A 17291-nucleotide genomic window follows, 5' to 3' on the forward strand; every position below is an offset into this window, starting at 1 on the left:
AAACTTGGTACATACTTTCACCATATTAATGGGTTTCTGGAACTTAAAGGGAACCTAAACTGAGAAGGATATGGATTATTTCCTTTTAAAATACTACCAGTTGCCTGACTCTCCTACTGATCCTGTGTCTCTAATACTTTTAGCCACAGCCCCTGAACAGGCATGCAGGTGAGTGATTCAGCCACTACTACAGCCAAAGAGAACAGCAGGACTGCCAAGCAGCTGGTATTGTATAAAAGAAAACATCCATTTCCCTGTCAGTTAAGGTTCCCTTTTAGCACTCTAAATATGTTGCACGAAGTGTCATCCACTTTTGTCCACACCTACTTTTTGACCAGCCAGCTATAGCTTCATAAAGCATGGCTAAAATGATTTTCTAGGGAACACACTGCAATTCTTTATATCACTCCAGCATCTCCAAATGTTCCATAGAATGTTTTTAGTTAATTAACCTAAAGACTATTCCTTTCCGTCATAGCTCTTAAAGTAAGAGTTTAATGCTAGGTACACACAATACAATTTTCTGACCGATTTATCTGCCAGATCGATTTTTTTTCAACATGTCCGATCTGAATTTCGATCAATTTTCCGAACGATTTCCATAGAAGCGAACAGAAAATCGATCGGAAAATTCAGATTGGACATGTTGGAAAAAATGTATCTGGTAGGTAAAACTGACAGAAAATTGTATCATGTGTACCTAGCATAAGGGTCCTTCTGTGCTATAACACAATAGAAGACAAGTCATGGAAAATGATGTCGTCTTGGAGATAATTTAATCGTGGTTTTTAAGCTCTCTTGGCTAGGCAGAAAAACATTTTAGGGTACCACATCTGAACAATTAGCTCTAAAGGCTCTGTGTGCCTATGCAACTTCAATTGAAAAAAATCTTGTTTTTTTTCAGTAATTTATTGATAATTGATTGTATACCTGCCTTCATTTGGTTAGGGGAAACAGGTTTAAAGCAACCACTCATGTACTGTATATTCTGGCTTCAGCTTCTATTGTTTTAATCTTCTGTTTTGTCTGTGAAAAGTTTACAAAATGATTTGTATGTAGATGAGACAATCTTTTCTATGTGATTATATTTTGGTCTCTGCGTTTGTCATCTACTGATGCTTTATCTAGTCTGGCAGTGAGCTTAGCCAAGTCCTATTTAATAGATGAAATAGCATCGTTAATGGTAGATTTAATGTTCTAAGTCACTGAGTTTATATCATTTATTGTCAGTATTTGCCTATTAGAACAGGCAGAAATTGAATCTTTCTTTGATTCTAGCACATCTGGTCTCTCATTGTTTTCTGCTGTGTTACGTGTGCGTAGAGTTGGGCCGAACGGTTCGCCTGCGAACGGTTCCATGCGAACTTCCGTGGTTCGCGTTCGCGTCCCGCAGGCGAACGTTTGCGGAAGTTCGGTTCGCCCCATAATGCACCATGGAGGGTCAACTTTGACCCTCTACATCACAGTCAGCAGGCCCAGTGTAGCCAATTAGGCTACACTAGCCCCTGGAGCCCCACCCCCCTTATATAAGGCAGGCAGCGGCGGCCATTACAGTCACTCGTGTGCCTGCATTAGTGAGAGTAGGGCGAGCTGCTGCAGACTGTCTCTCATAGGGAAAGATTAGTTAGGCTTAGCTTGTTCCTGGCTGCATACCTGTTCTGTTCAGTAAGCCCACCATACCTGTTCTGTTCAGTGAGCCCACTGCATACCTGTTCAGTGAACCTGCCACTGCATACCTGTTGTGTTCAGTGAACCCGCCACTGTATACCTGTTCTGTTCAGTGAACCCGCCACTGCATACCTGTTGTGTTCAGTGAACTCGCCACTGTATACCTGTTCTGTTCAGTGAACCCGCCACTGCATACCTGTTGTGTTCAGTGAACCCGCCACTGCATACCTGTTGTGTTCAGTGAACCCGCCACTGTATACCTGTTCTGTTCAGTGAACCCGCCACTGCATACCTGTTGTGTTCAGTGAACCCGCCACTGTATACCTGTACTGTTCAGTGAACCCGCCACTGCATACCTGTTCTGTTCAGTGAACCCACCGCATCAGTGCGCATACCTGTGCAGTTAAGTGGTGTGTCAGTGTGAAGCAGTACCTTAATTACACTACCTGATTGATGTATACACATGCAAGATGTTTTAAAGCACTTTAGGCCTGTCATTTAGCATTCAATGTGATTTCTGCCCTTAAAACGTTGCTTTGCGTCAAATCCAGATTTTTCCCGGGGACTTTTGGCGTGTATCCCACTCCGCCATGCCCCCCTCCAGGTGTTAGACCCCTTGAAACATCTTTTCCATCACTTTTGTGGCCAGCAGAATTTTTTTTTCCAAAGTTCGCCTCCCCATTGAAGTCTATTGCGGTTCGCGAACTTTTCCGCGAACCGAACGTTCCGCGGAAGTTCGCGAACCCGAACAAGTTACCAAGGCTGATCGTGGCTGAACAGCAGACCACTGGAGGACGGCGTTGGACTCTCATGTGTTTATATGGGGTGGGGGGAAGCCCCGGGTAAGTATCGATTTTTGCTAGAAGTTAATCTCTGGTACATTTTACCTCAGCTGTGTAAGCAACACAGTCCTCAGATTCTACGGTCAATGTAATGTGCTGTCAGCATTGGTCCATAGCAGAGGTCAAATGTTTGCAGAACACCTCACAGGGTTTTTGTAGAGTACCAAACCATGATGACAAGTGTCAGTAATTTTAAATACAATCTTTTAAAATGATTCCCCTTTTTGAATGATTTGGAGAAAGAACAACCTGCCTTCCTTCTACTGAGATTAGCATGATATAAGTAGCAATATAGCTCTATGTAGACCCTGGTGGTATATGTGTGTTTGATTACCACCCTGCAGCCACTGTCCACAGTTGTCCATGTAGATTTCCCTTCGGTGGGTTGCATGTGCTTCAACTGAGTGATCAGTAGAGTTGTGGTTGCTAAGTGACCTGGCTCAGCACCTTTCTGAACTAACCCTTGGGCTCTGGAACTACCAATCAGTTGTACATGCTTTTTTATTTGCAGGCCACCTTGGCTAAGGTATTTTTTTCTTCATATGCCCAGTCTGGATTTTGAACGTTTTTAAAAGGAGTTTTTAGTATACAAATCTGTGCCAGCTGTACTGTACTGATATTTCAGAATCCTGACTCTAAATTTATTTTTCTGCAACTTTAGGATATTGCACTATTGCTCACCTGTTTGCTTTTTCACAGTGCTTTATTCAATAAACCTGATAGATTTTATCATTATTTTAACTTGTAGGTAACTGTGGGGCGTTGTGTAATTTTATTAGCTCCCTGCATTGAAAGCGGTACATCTGTCACTCCCTGCCTGAGTAACTAGAGACGCTAACATCCTTGTTCTCAAGTAATGCTACACTCAGGGAAACTTGAGCACTGAGAATTGCTTTGTGTTCTATTCATTGTGGTTTTTATTGACTGACAAATAGAATGGACATTGTGTACAATAGTGCTTTGATATAATGAATTTTGCAGCCCTTCAGTGACATTTTTAAAATTGTTTTCAAATGTAGGTAATCAATGCAACAATTTATATTAATGGGATTGAAATTACTGTAGCTTCTTGCAGTACAAGGAGCATTGGGCGATTACATCCTTGATTTACTTATAATTAAGAAATACAAGAGTATGGGCTTGATTCAGAAAAGGGTGCTAAGTGTTAGCACGCCAGTGAAAAGCCACTTTGCATGTGCTAACATGCTTTGCACGTGCTAAGTAGTTAGCACATGTAAACTACTTAGCACCGTAGTTAGCACATGTAAACTACTTAGCAACCTAGTTTTTTAAAAAAAAATCAGTGTTTATTCAACAAAGAAAAGGAACATATGACAGAATAAGCAGTGTAGCAGTGCACCTCCTAACTTTTCCAACAGTAGCTTCAGCATCAATTATCACTGTGGAAGATGAGAGGTATTGTTAACAATAATATAATCATCGTCACATAATATATAGAGCTCAGATTGAATGTAAATTTCCAAATATTCTTTTACAAGATCATAATTAGCAAGACCACGGGTATCTAACCATGGAGCTTAGCACCCTAGTTAGCACGCTGCTAAGTAGTAGTTTGCATGTCCTAACTACGGTACTAAATAGTTTGCATGTGCTAACTACGGTGCTAAGTTTGCATCTGCTAACTACAGTGCTAAGTAGTTTGTATGTGCTAACTGCTTAGCACCCTAGTTAGCACGCCCAAAGCCTTTAGGCGTGCTAACTGGGTTAGCACTGTTTACTGAATCGAGCCCTATGTCTGTAGTACCTCTGTGATGTGCTATCTGGGGACCAGCAATTCAGAACTAATTAGGCACTTTATAATTACACCCTTATAAGCTGAGAAACCATTGGTTGATAGTTAGGAGGATCTAAAATAACTAACTTTCGTAGCATATAAAGTGGAATAAAAACATAAATGTCTTATAGCCAGATTATGATATGCATGCTTTCCAGTTGTTAAAGGGAACCTTAACTCAAAAAAAAAAAAAAAAACATGAGTTTCACTTACCTGGGGCATCTACCAGCCCCCTGCAGCCATCCTGTACCCTCGCAGTCACTCATGGCTCCTCCAGTCCCCCGCTGCCAGCTAGTTTCGTTCTTGCCGACTGGGAGTCGGTCGGCCGCCATGCGTACCTTTTTACGCATTCCCGCTGGTGCAGGAAGCTATCGCGGACATTAACACGTACATGTGTTACATGTGCAGCGCGTAAAAATGTACTTGTTAATGTCTGCGATAGCTTCCTGCACCAGCGGGAATGCGTAAAAAGGTACACATGGCGGCGGGCCGACTCCCAGTCGCCAAAAACAAAACTAGCTGGCAGCGGGGGACCAGAGGAGCCATGAGTGACTGCGAGGGTACAGGATGGCTGCAGGGGGCTGGTAGATGCCCCAGGTAAGTGAAACTCATGTTTTTTTTTTTTTTAGGTAAGGTTCCCTTTAAAGATAACAAGGAATAATTATAATAGAGAACTTACCGGTACATTTAGATATATTTAGTGTGGTGTACACAATTTCCTTCAATTAGTGTCACCCGTTGGGATCAAACTTGATACTGCTTGTAATGCTGCAGGACCCCAGTTGCTAGGCAACCCAAAAGTGAAACGCTGTGTGTCTGTGGTGGTTATTAAGGGCTAACATCGACTCAAAAGACTGATCAACAATGTTGGTTTTTAGTCAACGTAAAATATTGATCAAAACAAAAATGAAATGCAATTTTATGCTGTGGCAGATCATAGATGACATTTGAGTTGCATCCCTCTTTAAAGATCCAGCATGATGATCTTTACCTTAGGGGATATCTGTATACTGTATACACTAGTTTAGAGACAACCCCAACTAAAACAGTCTAGCGTGTGTACAAGGCAAAAAGCTGGAAGTCCCAGCTATCCACAAGAGGCTCATCATAACCAGAGGTCTACCCAGCAATAAAGGTGTAATTTAAAATCTAACTTGCCAGTTTCTTCGTTTCTTATTTCTACTGATGCCAAAAAATCAACAGGACTGCGAGTCAACTAGTATTGATTAAAAGGAAATAAATATTGTAGCCTCCTTATCTCTCTCACATAAAGTGTGCTTTGATCTATTCGCACTTAAATAATTACTGTCACCCATAAGCATCAGGACTAGGGATGGCCCTGCCTAGGAGAATTCATGGAGAAGCATGTGATCAGTTTGATCAGCTGATAGATTTTTAAGGTTCTGATTTGCTGCGATGACTTCCTGGTTTAGCACATGATCATGACCAGCAAATCAGAGCCTTACAAATCAATCAGCTGATCAAACTGATCACATGCTTTTCCATGCGTTCTCCTAGGCAGGGCCATCCCTAATCAGGACTAGTGCTCATACAGCAGAGGAATGCATTCAATTGCTATGAAAGTGTAGCCAGGATGATGGCATGGTACACCATAGAGCGACTTCTGGCTGATGAGGTAAAGATGGGAACAGTGAACTCGGCTGTTGAAGCACGCTGGATCTTTAAGTGGCATAGGAGGGCACGCTAGATGGTAGGCACGCTAGATTCTCAGATGAGGCAGTTTATAGATTGAACCCATGATCAGCCATGCGGGCAACTTTCAGTGCGAGCAAGCTGGACCGCCAGGGGATTAATAGCTACATATCTTTGCAGTGAGCTGAGCAAAGTAAAAAAATGTGTTTGAAAATTGCTCTAACATATAATGTTTGGAGTACTTTTATTTAAAGAGAACCCGAGGTGGGAATTACTAATACTATTGGGGCACAGAGGCTGGTTGCGCACACTAAGACCAGCCTCTGTTGCCCCATCGTATGCCTCCATGTCCCCCCTGCTCGCCGCTATAGACCCCGCAGTGCTGGCGACACGCAGCGTGTCGCCAGCACAATGTTTACCTTAGCGCTGTCTGTCATTGCCGCTCCCCCGCCTCCTCCGCATCGCCGCTACCCGCCCGCGTCACTTCCCTCCTATCAGCAGGAGGGAAGGGACACGGGCGGGTGTGCTGATGCGGAGGAGGCGGGGGAGCGGCGCTGACAGACAGCGCTAAGGTAAACATTGTGCTGGCGACACGCTGCGTGTCGCCAGCACTGCGGGGTCTATAGCGGCGAGCAGGGGGACATGGAGGCATACGATGGGGCAACAGAGGCTGGTCTTGGTGTGCGCAACCAGCCTATATGCCCCAATAGTATTAGTAATTCCCACCTCGGGTTCTCTTTAAGCCTTAATGAAACCACTCAGAGGGTTCCCATAGCAGTATTTGGTCTGGGAAGAGAGCTCTACAACCTCCCAGGCAGCGTGGGAGACCCAGTGGGAAAACAGATTCAACCTCAAATGAAGAAATCTTATGTAGGGAGCATTGCTGCACACAACTTATAAATCTGCCGCTTCATTCTCCTTTTATAATTTGTTCACAAAATGTAATTGTTAACAGAATTATTCTTATACAAAGTATCTTTCCTCTCCAAGACCACAGCATGAAATTGGATTACATCACATGCAGAGAATAGGGATTATCACAGTAAAAAAGTCAATAGCTGCCATGACCATTGCCTCTTCCCAGTGGACAGTGTAATTGGGTATAATGATTCCCTTTGCGAATGGCTGGCATAGCATGCTCTCTAGTTCTGGAGAAAACTCGCAACTAAAATAATATGCCCACCATTTCTATACAGGTTTTTGAATTGCGTGTTTGTCGTTGTTATAAAGGTTCTTGACAGGGCTGGGATATTGTTGCATCATGTCTGAGATTGAGAGGGCTCCTGTGATTCCTATAGACTGTTTCCATTCAACAATTATCTATTGTTTTACTTGGATGCCTTCTTTTGTGAAAACCATTCCTAATTAGTACACACAGAGGACATACAGAAGAATAATATCCAATTAATGAAAATATTGTCTAATCCATTATTTAATTCCACACATTTTTTTCCCAGTTTACGATCAATATATTTAAAATCGGATGTGTATGTGCCACCATCACTCAAAAACGCCTTGCCCGATTTCAACAAAACTTGGTATACAGATCCATTAATACCTGGGAAGATATGTTCTGGGGTCCCTGCACACCTGGGCAGAAACACAAACGCCCAATTAGATTCACCCATTCATGTCAATTGAAAAAAAGGAAAAGGCTGCCATTCTCACAGTAATAAATCCCCCAAACTTGGCACAGTTGGTCATTTGGAGTCTGAGGTGAAAAATTATGGAAAGTGGGCGGAGCATAACAGCCAATCAAATTTCAGCAATTCATTTTCAATAGGAAAATGTTAACTGCAGCCATTCTTACACTGTTAATCACAGAGTTCAGAAACTTGCCACAGTTGCTCACTGGGTGACAGGGATTAATATTCAGCAGTGGGTGGAGCCTCAGCCTACAACAGCCAATAAAAACTCGCCTATTGATTTTCAAGGGAAATACTTACATTGTTGACATTCTTACACTCTTACTGGCAGAGTCCTCAAACCTGGCACAGTCAGTCATTGGGTGACTGGGTTTCAACTTCAGTAAAGGCCAATCAGATTTGTTTAAAGTGGACCTCCAGACTAAAAATCGACTCGGCAGCACTGAAAAGGCTTTGTGTTCTTTAACTGTTTCACAGCATCAGAACTTTGTTTCTCTTATACAAGCCTCATTTTTAGCTGCACAGAAGAAAACTGCCCGGGCATTTTTCCCCTGATACTGTGCAAAGCATGATGGGATTTCTGATGTTGTTGTTCTCGTTCTGCTGTTTTTGTGCAATTTTTTTTTTTACATTTTGAATTTGACATTTGAAGCCTAGTGCATGCAGCTGGGAGGGGTTATCAGGACACAGGACAGTTGGAATTGTGTATTATGCTCCCTGTCACCTCCTTTCAACCAAAAAGATGGCAGCCCCCATGACAAAGATGGCAGCCCCCATGAATCATAAACATTTGCCTGTTTTTTTAAAACAGGGTGGGTAGAAAGTTATATTACCTATCTATTCTAATTAACATAACTAATGTAACTTAATGACAGTATGTTTGTTTAGGCTGAAGTTCCCCTTTAATTGATTTCAATGGGACAATTTAAACTGCTTCCATTCTAACATTATTGATACCAAGTACCCCAAAGTTCTCAATCTTGGCTATGTAGTGATTGTGTAGCAAGGTTCGAAAAAGTGGGTGAAACCCACATATTAACAACTGAAAAAAAAATCTACTATGATCTAATCTGCCGAAGATTAATGCTCCAACATGCCATCCAATAATAATGTCAATCGATTTAGGCCACAAACCATTTACATTGCAGAATAAGCAGGACGATTGTTTCATGGTGGAAAGGCAGCATAGGCACACCAGTATCTATACAGAGGTCCTAGAGCTGGTGACTTGGCCCTCCAGGTGTCCCATCAGCTTACTGCTCCCCGGGGCCCCTGCAGAGTGTCTGCACCATGGAGCAAACTCACATTCACCTTTCGGGTGCGCATGCTCCTTCCTGTGTGCATGACTCTGTAAAATGAATAGGCATGCTCTGCACTCAGCAAGAGAGATGATTTCTATATTTAGCAGTGATGCATCATGGGAGAACTTTGTTACTCACATAAAGCTGAATAATTGCCAGTATCCGCTGTGTTAAGATGGAACATTTATATTTCATTTTTTTTTGGTCAGTAAGAAAGCTTTTTGGTAACTTAACTTTTATCCCCATATAACATCCTAGTGGCTCTAGGTCTAGGTGTGGTAGTGTGACCTCTTAGTTCTGAGGTATCAGATCCATGTTTATAACCACCTTTAGTTCTTCCTTCAGATGTTTGTCATTCTATAAAACGGATGATAAAACCTTGTAACTGCTGGGGAGAATTTGTAATGTATGTCCAAATTTAGACTCCAAAACGCCTAATATTTACGCTATAAGGGAGGATTCAGTCCTCATTCTATTCAGCTGAACAGACCGATGACCTAGACAAGACCTCTTCTGGAGATTAAACAAATAATTGGAGTTTTGGTTTTTATAGCACAGTTTTCCCATTGTGCAGTAAGCAGGCTGCATGCGTTATGCTGACCCTGGTTATTTAGGATAGGATGCCATTTGTAATGAGCTTTCCAGATTCAGCACAGATCCTTTTGCTGCTGCCACAGGTCGTGTTTTTGTCCTGACAGAATGTATGTTTGCTTTTGTCCCAGAGATTAGTTTATTACCATAGTTGTCTGTCACACAGTGCCACTGTGACTCTCTCTGGATTTGTCCCTTTCTGGTGCACAGGAAGCTAAACTCACAGCAAGCAGCATTTTTTACTTTTTTTCTGTTCCGTAACATTATGCTTCATTTAAATAAAACTGGAGGCATACATTCCTGTATTCTATCGCCATAAATAGTTCATGCATAAATCCATTTAATATTAAATCTTCAGCATTCTGTCATATCCAGCGACTTGTCAAGAAGATCTTGTTGGCCTGGAACAACACTCTGTGGAGCAATGTCCCTGTCCTTGAACTACTAGCAAGTCATACACTGGCTGTCAGAGACCCCACCAGCCAACATTTCATAGATCAAATGTATTTAAATATAAAAATTTAATATTCTGTGCATTGAGCGTACATTTTAAAAATGTATTGTATGTCCTTCCCTCCGCCTCCCACACCTCAGTGCTGAAATAAAGTGATATTCAATATAGTAATCACATAATATTTAGTCTCAAACTTGCATTCCAAGGACAGATGCAGTGTGAGCTGTTTGTTAGTATGGGAAGGGGAGCAGCTTGTTAAAGGACAGCTGAAGCAAGAGGGATATGGAGGCTGCCATATTTATTTCCTTTTAAAGCGGACCTGAACTCAGAACGTCCTTTATGCTCTAATACTCAACAGCATAATAACCTTTACAGAAAGACATTTCTTTGTTACAGCTGATTACATCCTGAAATAAATCTGCATTGTTACTACTTTCTGCTTTCAGGGAAGCAGACATATTGTTAACATACTGTGCTTTCAAATGAGCTTATCTACCGGGGCAGCTAGGTGACGCAGGGAAAGATCAAATTACAACTTGTGATTGGATACAGATGAGGGGGAATTAGACAGGCTAAACTCTCTAAAGACATATATGGTGCACTTCTCTGTTTTCCTTCTGTCCTTTGCAAGAGTTCAGGTCCACTTTAAACAGTACTATTTGCCTGGCATCCTGCTAATCTTTCATGCATCAGTAGTGTCTGAATCACACACCTGAAACAGCCATGTGTAAAACGAGGTCAAACTTTAGTCAAATATTTGACCTGCACAGTATGAGAGGTGTAAGCAGAGGAGGGGAACAGTGTGTTAATGATTACCACTATTCAAAGCATATACTGTATAGAAGTGTTCATTACCAGCATAGCACCATTGAAGAGCTAATACTGCAGTTGGCCCCTCTTGTCCAAGGGCCCATGTGCAGTCGCAACCCCTGCTTCCACTATTGCTATGCCACTACTCCATATTCCTTGCACTTAAGGGGCTTGATTCACTAACCGGCGCTAAGCTGGTTAGTGTGTCCTAAGTGTCAGTGGGCGCAAACCACAGCGTTAGGTGGTTTGCGCCCACACAGTTGAAATAGTCACGTTCACTGCACGGATAATAGTGCGCATTGCTGGCCCTTAAAAGTCGCACCCGATGCAATGAAAATGACGCATCGGGTGCCCGTTAAGCAGCGCTATGATGCGCCACTTCGCTGGCACCCAATGCGTCATTTTCGTAGCTTCGGGTGCGACTTTCAAGGACCAGCGGGTGCAACATTATTGTCGCACCGCGCACTAATATCGGCGCACCCGCGCAGCGCGCACATTGCACGGGGCCACGCCCAAAGTAGATTTGCGCACACTAGTGGCCAAAAAGGGCTTTCACACCGACGCTAACACTTAGCGCCGGTTAGTGAATCAAGCCCCAGGTGTCCAGTAATACTTAAAAGCATTGATTTACATTATCCAAAGCCCAAATAGAGGTGATCATTACTGTATATACTGTAGCACACATTAATTTGATTGATTAGTTGATTAATTGATTAGTCTACTGATCAATTGGCATCATTCTCCTAATCGTTCTTTTTTTCCTCTTACTCCAGTTCATTTCTGTTTTTTCTACTTTATATTTATTCAGTAATTTTTTTGACAAACAAAAAAAGAGGATAAAGACAAAACGATAAAAGCAAGATCAGATCGCTAGAAGAACCAATCTATAGTGATAACCAACTTCAGTTAATTTCTAAAGCTGCACTCATGAATTGGCAATGTAAAGATACTGTTCAGTGGCTTGCAAAAGTATTCGGCCCCCTTGAAGTTTTCCACATTTTGTCACACTACTGCCACAAACATGAATCAATTTTATTGGAATTCCATGGAAAGGACCAACACAAAGTGGTGTACACGTGAGAAGTGGAATGAAAATCATACATGATTCCAAACATTTTTTACAAATAAATAACTGCAAAGTGGGGTGTGCGTAATTATTCAGCCCCCTTTGGTCTGAGTGCAGTCAGTTGCCCATAGACATTGCCTGATGAGTGCTAATGACTAAATAGAGTGCACCTGTGTGTAATCTAATGTCAGTACAAATACAGCTGCTCTGTGAGGGCCTCAGAGGTTGTCTAAGAGAATATTGGGAGCAACAACACCATGAAGTCCAAAGAACACACCAGACAGGTCAGGGATAAAGTTATTGAGAAATTTAAAGCAGGCTAAGGCCCGGTTCACATTAGCGGTCGCCATCCGGAGCCGGACCGCATGCAGAATGGACGGAACGGACGCACGGCATAGCAATGAAAGCCTATGCGTCCGTTCACATGCGTCCGTTTCGTCCGGACCGGATCCGGACTCCGGCATAAGATCCAACATGCGCTATTCCGGAGCGGAGCCGGACTGCACCATCCGGCCAATATAAACCAATGAGAACCGGAGAGCGCACAACACACTGGCTAAAAATTCGGATGTTCTACCCCACTTCCTATGCGTATTGTAGCGGCGATTTTGGATGGGGACACATGGGCAAGCATTTTGGAGTGGAGCAGCAGTGACTTTAAATGTGCTGGAGATGTTGGCAGTATGTCGGAGGTGGAGGTGAGTGCTAAACAGCGGAGGGCCTGATTCCACAGGTCCACCTTCTGCCACCCTCCCAGACCCCAACATTTTTATTCCATTTCTACTATCTTTTGCCAAACGGATCCGGATCGCATCCTGATGAACACCTGATGCAACCTGACCGGATCCGGATCGGATCCGAATCAGAACCGTACAGTTCCGATCCGGATCCGGTCCGGATCCGGTCAGGTCATCCGGTCCGTTTGGCAGAGAACCGCAAGTGTGAACCGGGCCTTAGGCTACAAAGCCTTGAACATTCCACGGAGCACTGTTCAAGCGATCATTCAGAAATGGAAGGAGTATGGCACAACTGTAAACCTACCAAGACAAGGCTGTCCACCTAAACTCAAAGGCAGAACAAGGAGAGCGTTGATCAGAAATGCAGTCAAGAGGCCTATGGTAACTCTGGACGAGCTGCAGAGATCTACAGCTTAGGTGGGGGAATCTGTCCATAGGACAACTATTAGTCGTGCACTGCACAAAGTTGGCCTTTATGGAAGAGTGCCAAGAAGAAAGCCATTGTTAACAGAAAAGTATAAGAAGTCCTGTTTGCAGTTTTCCACAAGCCTTGTGGGGGACACAGCAAACATGTGGAAGAAGGCGCTCTAGTCAGATGAGACCAAAATGGAACTTTTTGGCCAAAATGCAAAACGCTATGTGTGGCGGAAAACTAACACTGCACATCACTCTGAACACACCATCCCCACTGTCAAATATGGTGGTGGCTGCATCATGCTCTGGGGGTGCTTCTCTTCAGCAGGGACAGGGAAGCTGGTCAGAGTTGATGGGAAGATGGATGGAGCCAAATACAGGGCAATCTTGGAAGATAACCTCTTGGAGTCTGCAAAAGACTTGAGACTGGGGTGGAGGTTCACCTTCCAGCAGGACAACAACCCTAAACATAAAGCCAGGGCAACAATGGAATGGTTTAAAACAAAACATATCCATGTGTTAGAATGGCCCAGCCAAAGTCCAGATCTAAATCCAATTGAAAATCTGTGGCAAGATCTGAAAACTGCTGTTCACAAACGCTGTCCATCTAATCTGACTGAGCTGGAGCTGTTTTGCAAAGAAGAATGGGCAAGACTTTCAGTCTCTAGATGTACAAAGCTGGTAGAGACATACCCTAAAAGACTGGCAGCTGTAATTGCAGCAAAAGGTGGTTCTATAAAGTATTGACTCGGGGGGCTTAATAATTATGCACACCCCACTTTGCAGTTATTTATTTATTTGTAAAAAATGTTTCGAATCCTGTATGATTTTCATTCCACTTCTCTCGTGTACACCACTTTGTATTGGTCTTTCATGTGGAATTCCAATAAAATTGATTCATATTTGTGGCAGTAATGTGACAAAATGTGGAAAATTTCAAGGTGGCCGAATACTTTTGCAAGCCACTGTAAATCTTTGAAGATTACTTTTTACTGAGGACTGTCTACATTTCAGGACTACACATTAACTATGGAGGAGCACATCCATTTATGCTGCCAATGGGGCTGGCGGATAGAGGTTAAACATCAAACAGTGTACAGAGCTAAATTAGAGACATTGCTTTTTTATCCGCAAAAAACGGAAATTCAGTTTCAAAATGGTAAAATAAGTTATTATTTATTGCATTTAAATAGCGCTAACATATAATGTAGTGCTGTACAATAAATAAGGTTACAGACAATGATAATAGGGGTGACAGTGAACACAATACAGACAATAATCAATAAGGTGCACAATGCCAGAACATACGGTATACTGGCGTAATTGTTCACATTATTCTTTGAGCAGGGTGCATGCTATAGTAAGAAACACGAGGAGGGAGGGTCCGGCCAAAGAAATTCTACAGCAACAGCAAGCATATAGTGGTTTAAACATTAGAGGCATCTTGAGTCTGCTTAAATATCCTCATATGTCTTTTAATTTGCTTTACACATAATAATCATGCAGCTGTTAGTCACATCCTTATGTTTCTTCTTTGCACTGTAGCAGAAAATCATCCGTTGACCTAATTGTGCAATTGTTACTGCTGTTCCATGTTGCAAAGGATTTATGCACAGATCTTTTTCATGCGAGGCTCAGTACTTTCAGGGTCTGTGTAGCTCTTTATTTTAAATCTAGCAAAATGTGCAGTAAACCAAAGCCTTAGGAGTTTCGTGATGGTTAATTTGTGTTTCTCTCTCATTTGTGCCAAGCTGTTCAGGGGTCATTCCGTGCAAAAGTGCTATCCTAAAACTATGAGAATAAGACTGTTGGCTTGGAATCTCGGGCATGGAGAGTTCTGCAGATATTGCTGCCATTCTCTGCTTTATGAAGCATATAGCAAGATCAATGACCTTCCCTGCTATAATGGCCCTGTAGTGTTGCACAGAGCCAAAAACCTACACAGAAGATAGTCCATTGGAACTGACCCATTAGGTTTCAATTTAACCTAAAGCAAAGTGCACACATGTGACCACTGCTGCCCAGCAGGGATCGGAATTTGATTCCTCAGGTGACAGTCCAGGGCTGATACTGTACAGACAAGTCTCTAGCTTCCAGGCTAGTGACAAGTTCTGTTACAATGATTATGGGGGATGGGGCAGAGGGACGACGAGCGGTGCACAACAGAGCGGGAGGGTTAAAGCGGATCCGAGATGAAAAACTAAATATAACAAGTGACTTGTCTATATATCTTATCTAAAGTTTAGATAGTTTACACAGCAAATCTATCTTCAAACCGCTTCAACAGTATATTAATATTTTTTCCTGTGATACAATGGGAGCAGACATGTTTTCTGCTTGTCACTATTACACAATTACACACACAGGCAAGCTTATCTGTATCTAGGCATGCTAATCTGCATATTCTGTGAAAACTCCACTCTTATCTCCTCCATTACACAGGCAACTGATCTGTATCTGCACTGCAGCTCTCAGATTGTGAAAACTCTGCCTCTGAAATCTATAGCTAGTAACACCTTTTTCACCTGCCCAGACTGAAATCCCACAATCCCTTGCAAGCGCCAAGGCACTCTGGAGAAGCTGTGGGTGTGGCTTGTTTAGTTTATAGGAAATTAGGGTATTAAAACAAAACAAAACAAGTATTTGGCTTGAGGAATGCCCTATAAACTATATGTAAGGAACACAATTATGCAAGGAGTAAAAGTTCATCTCGGATCCACTTTAAGGAGGGAGAACTATGCAGCTGCATTGTATTGATAGCATTGGTAGCAAACCATTCCTTTTCAACCCGGTGCGTTGCATAAACTATGTTTCTAAGACAAGGTTTCTTTTCAAATTTTTATGGGTGACTGGTAAATAATGTACAGAATTTTGAGAAAACTGCTATTTTAAAGAGTGTTTTTGAAGTTTATTTGTGTGTAGGTACTCTGTTTGACTTGTGTATAGCTATCAGCAATATATATTAACCCCGATAGTGCCGTTTGTAATCCCATGGCTATCCACAACCTTTACTTATCACTAATGAAAACCTTTTAATTTATGCATCAACAGCGTACACATCCACCATTAACCCTTTCACTGGCATAATCCTAACCCTTTTATTGACCCTTACTTCACCTGACAATTAACCTAACACTATTCTTCTAATTTGATACTGGTCTAATTTAGTACTACTTCCCAGTTCAGCAGATGAGTGATTACCTCCTCATCTGAAAAAGGAAGTCGTGATTGATTTTCTCACCTTGCACCACTTTAGGCAGGATACACTCTAGTTGCAATTGTGCGCGTTTTGCTACAGGCTGCAAAACGTGCACAATTCTATAGACTGTTGAAATCAATACCCTCACTCAGGAAATGTTCCTCGTGACCGTTCATTCGCGTTTTGCATTTGTGATTTTTAAATCACACAGTTTTCAGCTTTTTCCCACATGATGCACGTGTTTGCAATTACAGTATATGCCACTGCAAATAAAAAAAATTGCAGAACGATTGCGGCAAAATGCAATTGCAAAAGTCGACTGAGACCTGGAAATCTCAAGGGAAAACAGCCCTGCAAGTGTGTTCCTTCTCTAATGATCTCAGTCAGTCCTCAGTAGAACTGACTAATCAGATAGATAATCAATGAAAATGCTGCTGCTCTGGTGTTCTTCTGCTGGCACTACAGAGGCCAATGATTCTCAGCCAGTTGTCCCAACACCAGCTCAACAAACACTTACACCACACCTTAGTGTGCTTTATATTGATAAACTAAATGTATTTGATTCAGATTTTACCCTTTGGGCTTGTGGGTGTGCACAGATCACTGGTAGAATTGATCAAAGTGGTTAAGTCTGCCAGAGGAAAGAAAAGTGCTGTGTATGGTTACCTTAATACTTATGCCTGGAACCAAACATGCAATTTCCCCTCAGATAGACAGGTGTGAATAAATTATTTCTGACAGGTACGATCTGATTTCTGATCGTTTTTCTGATTAATTTTGTATAGAAGTGATCAGACAATTAATCAGAAAAAAACCGAATGGAAATCAGATCGGACCTGTCGGAAGTAATCGCTTCGACCTGTCTATCTGATGGGAAATTGCATGGTGTATAACAAGCATAAATGTAGCCATGAGATAGAGCTAATGCTGACCCTAAGGGCCCTTTTCCACCAGCGCAAAAACGCAAACCGCTAGCGATTTTACAATCGCTACGGTTTGCTTTTTAACATGAGAATCGCGGTAGGTCATTTCCACTACCGCGATTCGTTTTTGCAGGGAACGCGAACGCGCGGCGGAGCGATAATTGCCGCGATTTTGCTATGCAGTGCATAGCA

The 17291-nt window shown here is 42.4% G+C and overlaps 1 protein-coding gene across 27 annotated transcripts in view; it reads left to right on the forward strand.

The window, feature by feature from the left end:
- Positions 1-17291, forward strand: part of NRCAM (neuronal cell adhesion molecule) — a 276104-nt gene that overhangs the window by 63267 nt on the left and 195546 nt on the right. The window lies entirely within an intron of this gene.

This window comes from Hyperolius riggenbachi, chromosome 3 (assembly GCF_040937935.1).
Source record: "Hyperolius riggenbachi isolate aHypRig1 chromosome 3, aHypRig1.pri, whole genome shotgun sequence".
NCBI classification, from domain to species: domain Eukaryota; kingdom Metazoa; phylum Chordata; class Amphibia; order Anura; family Hyperoliidae; genus Hyperolius; species Hyperolius riggenbachi.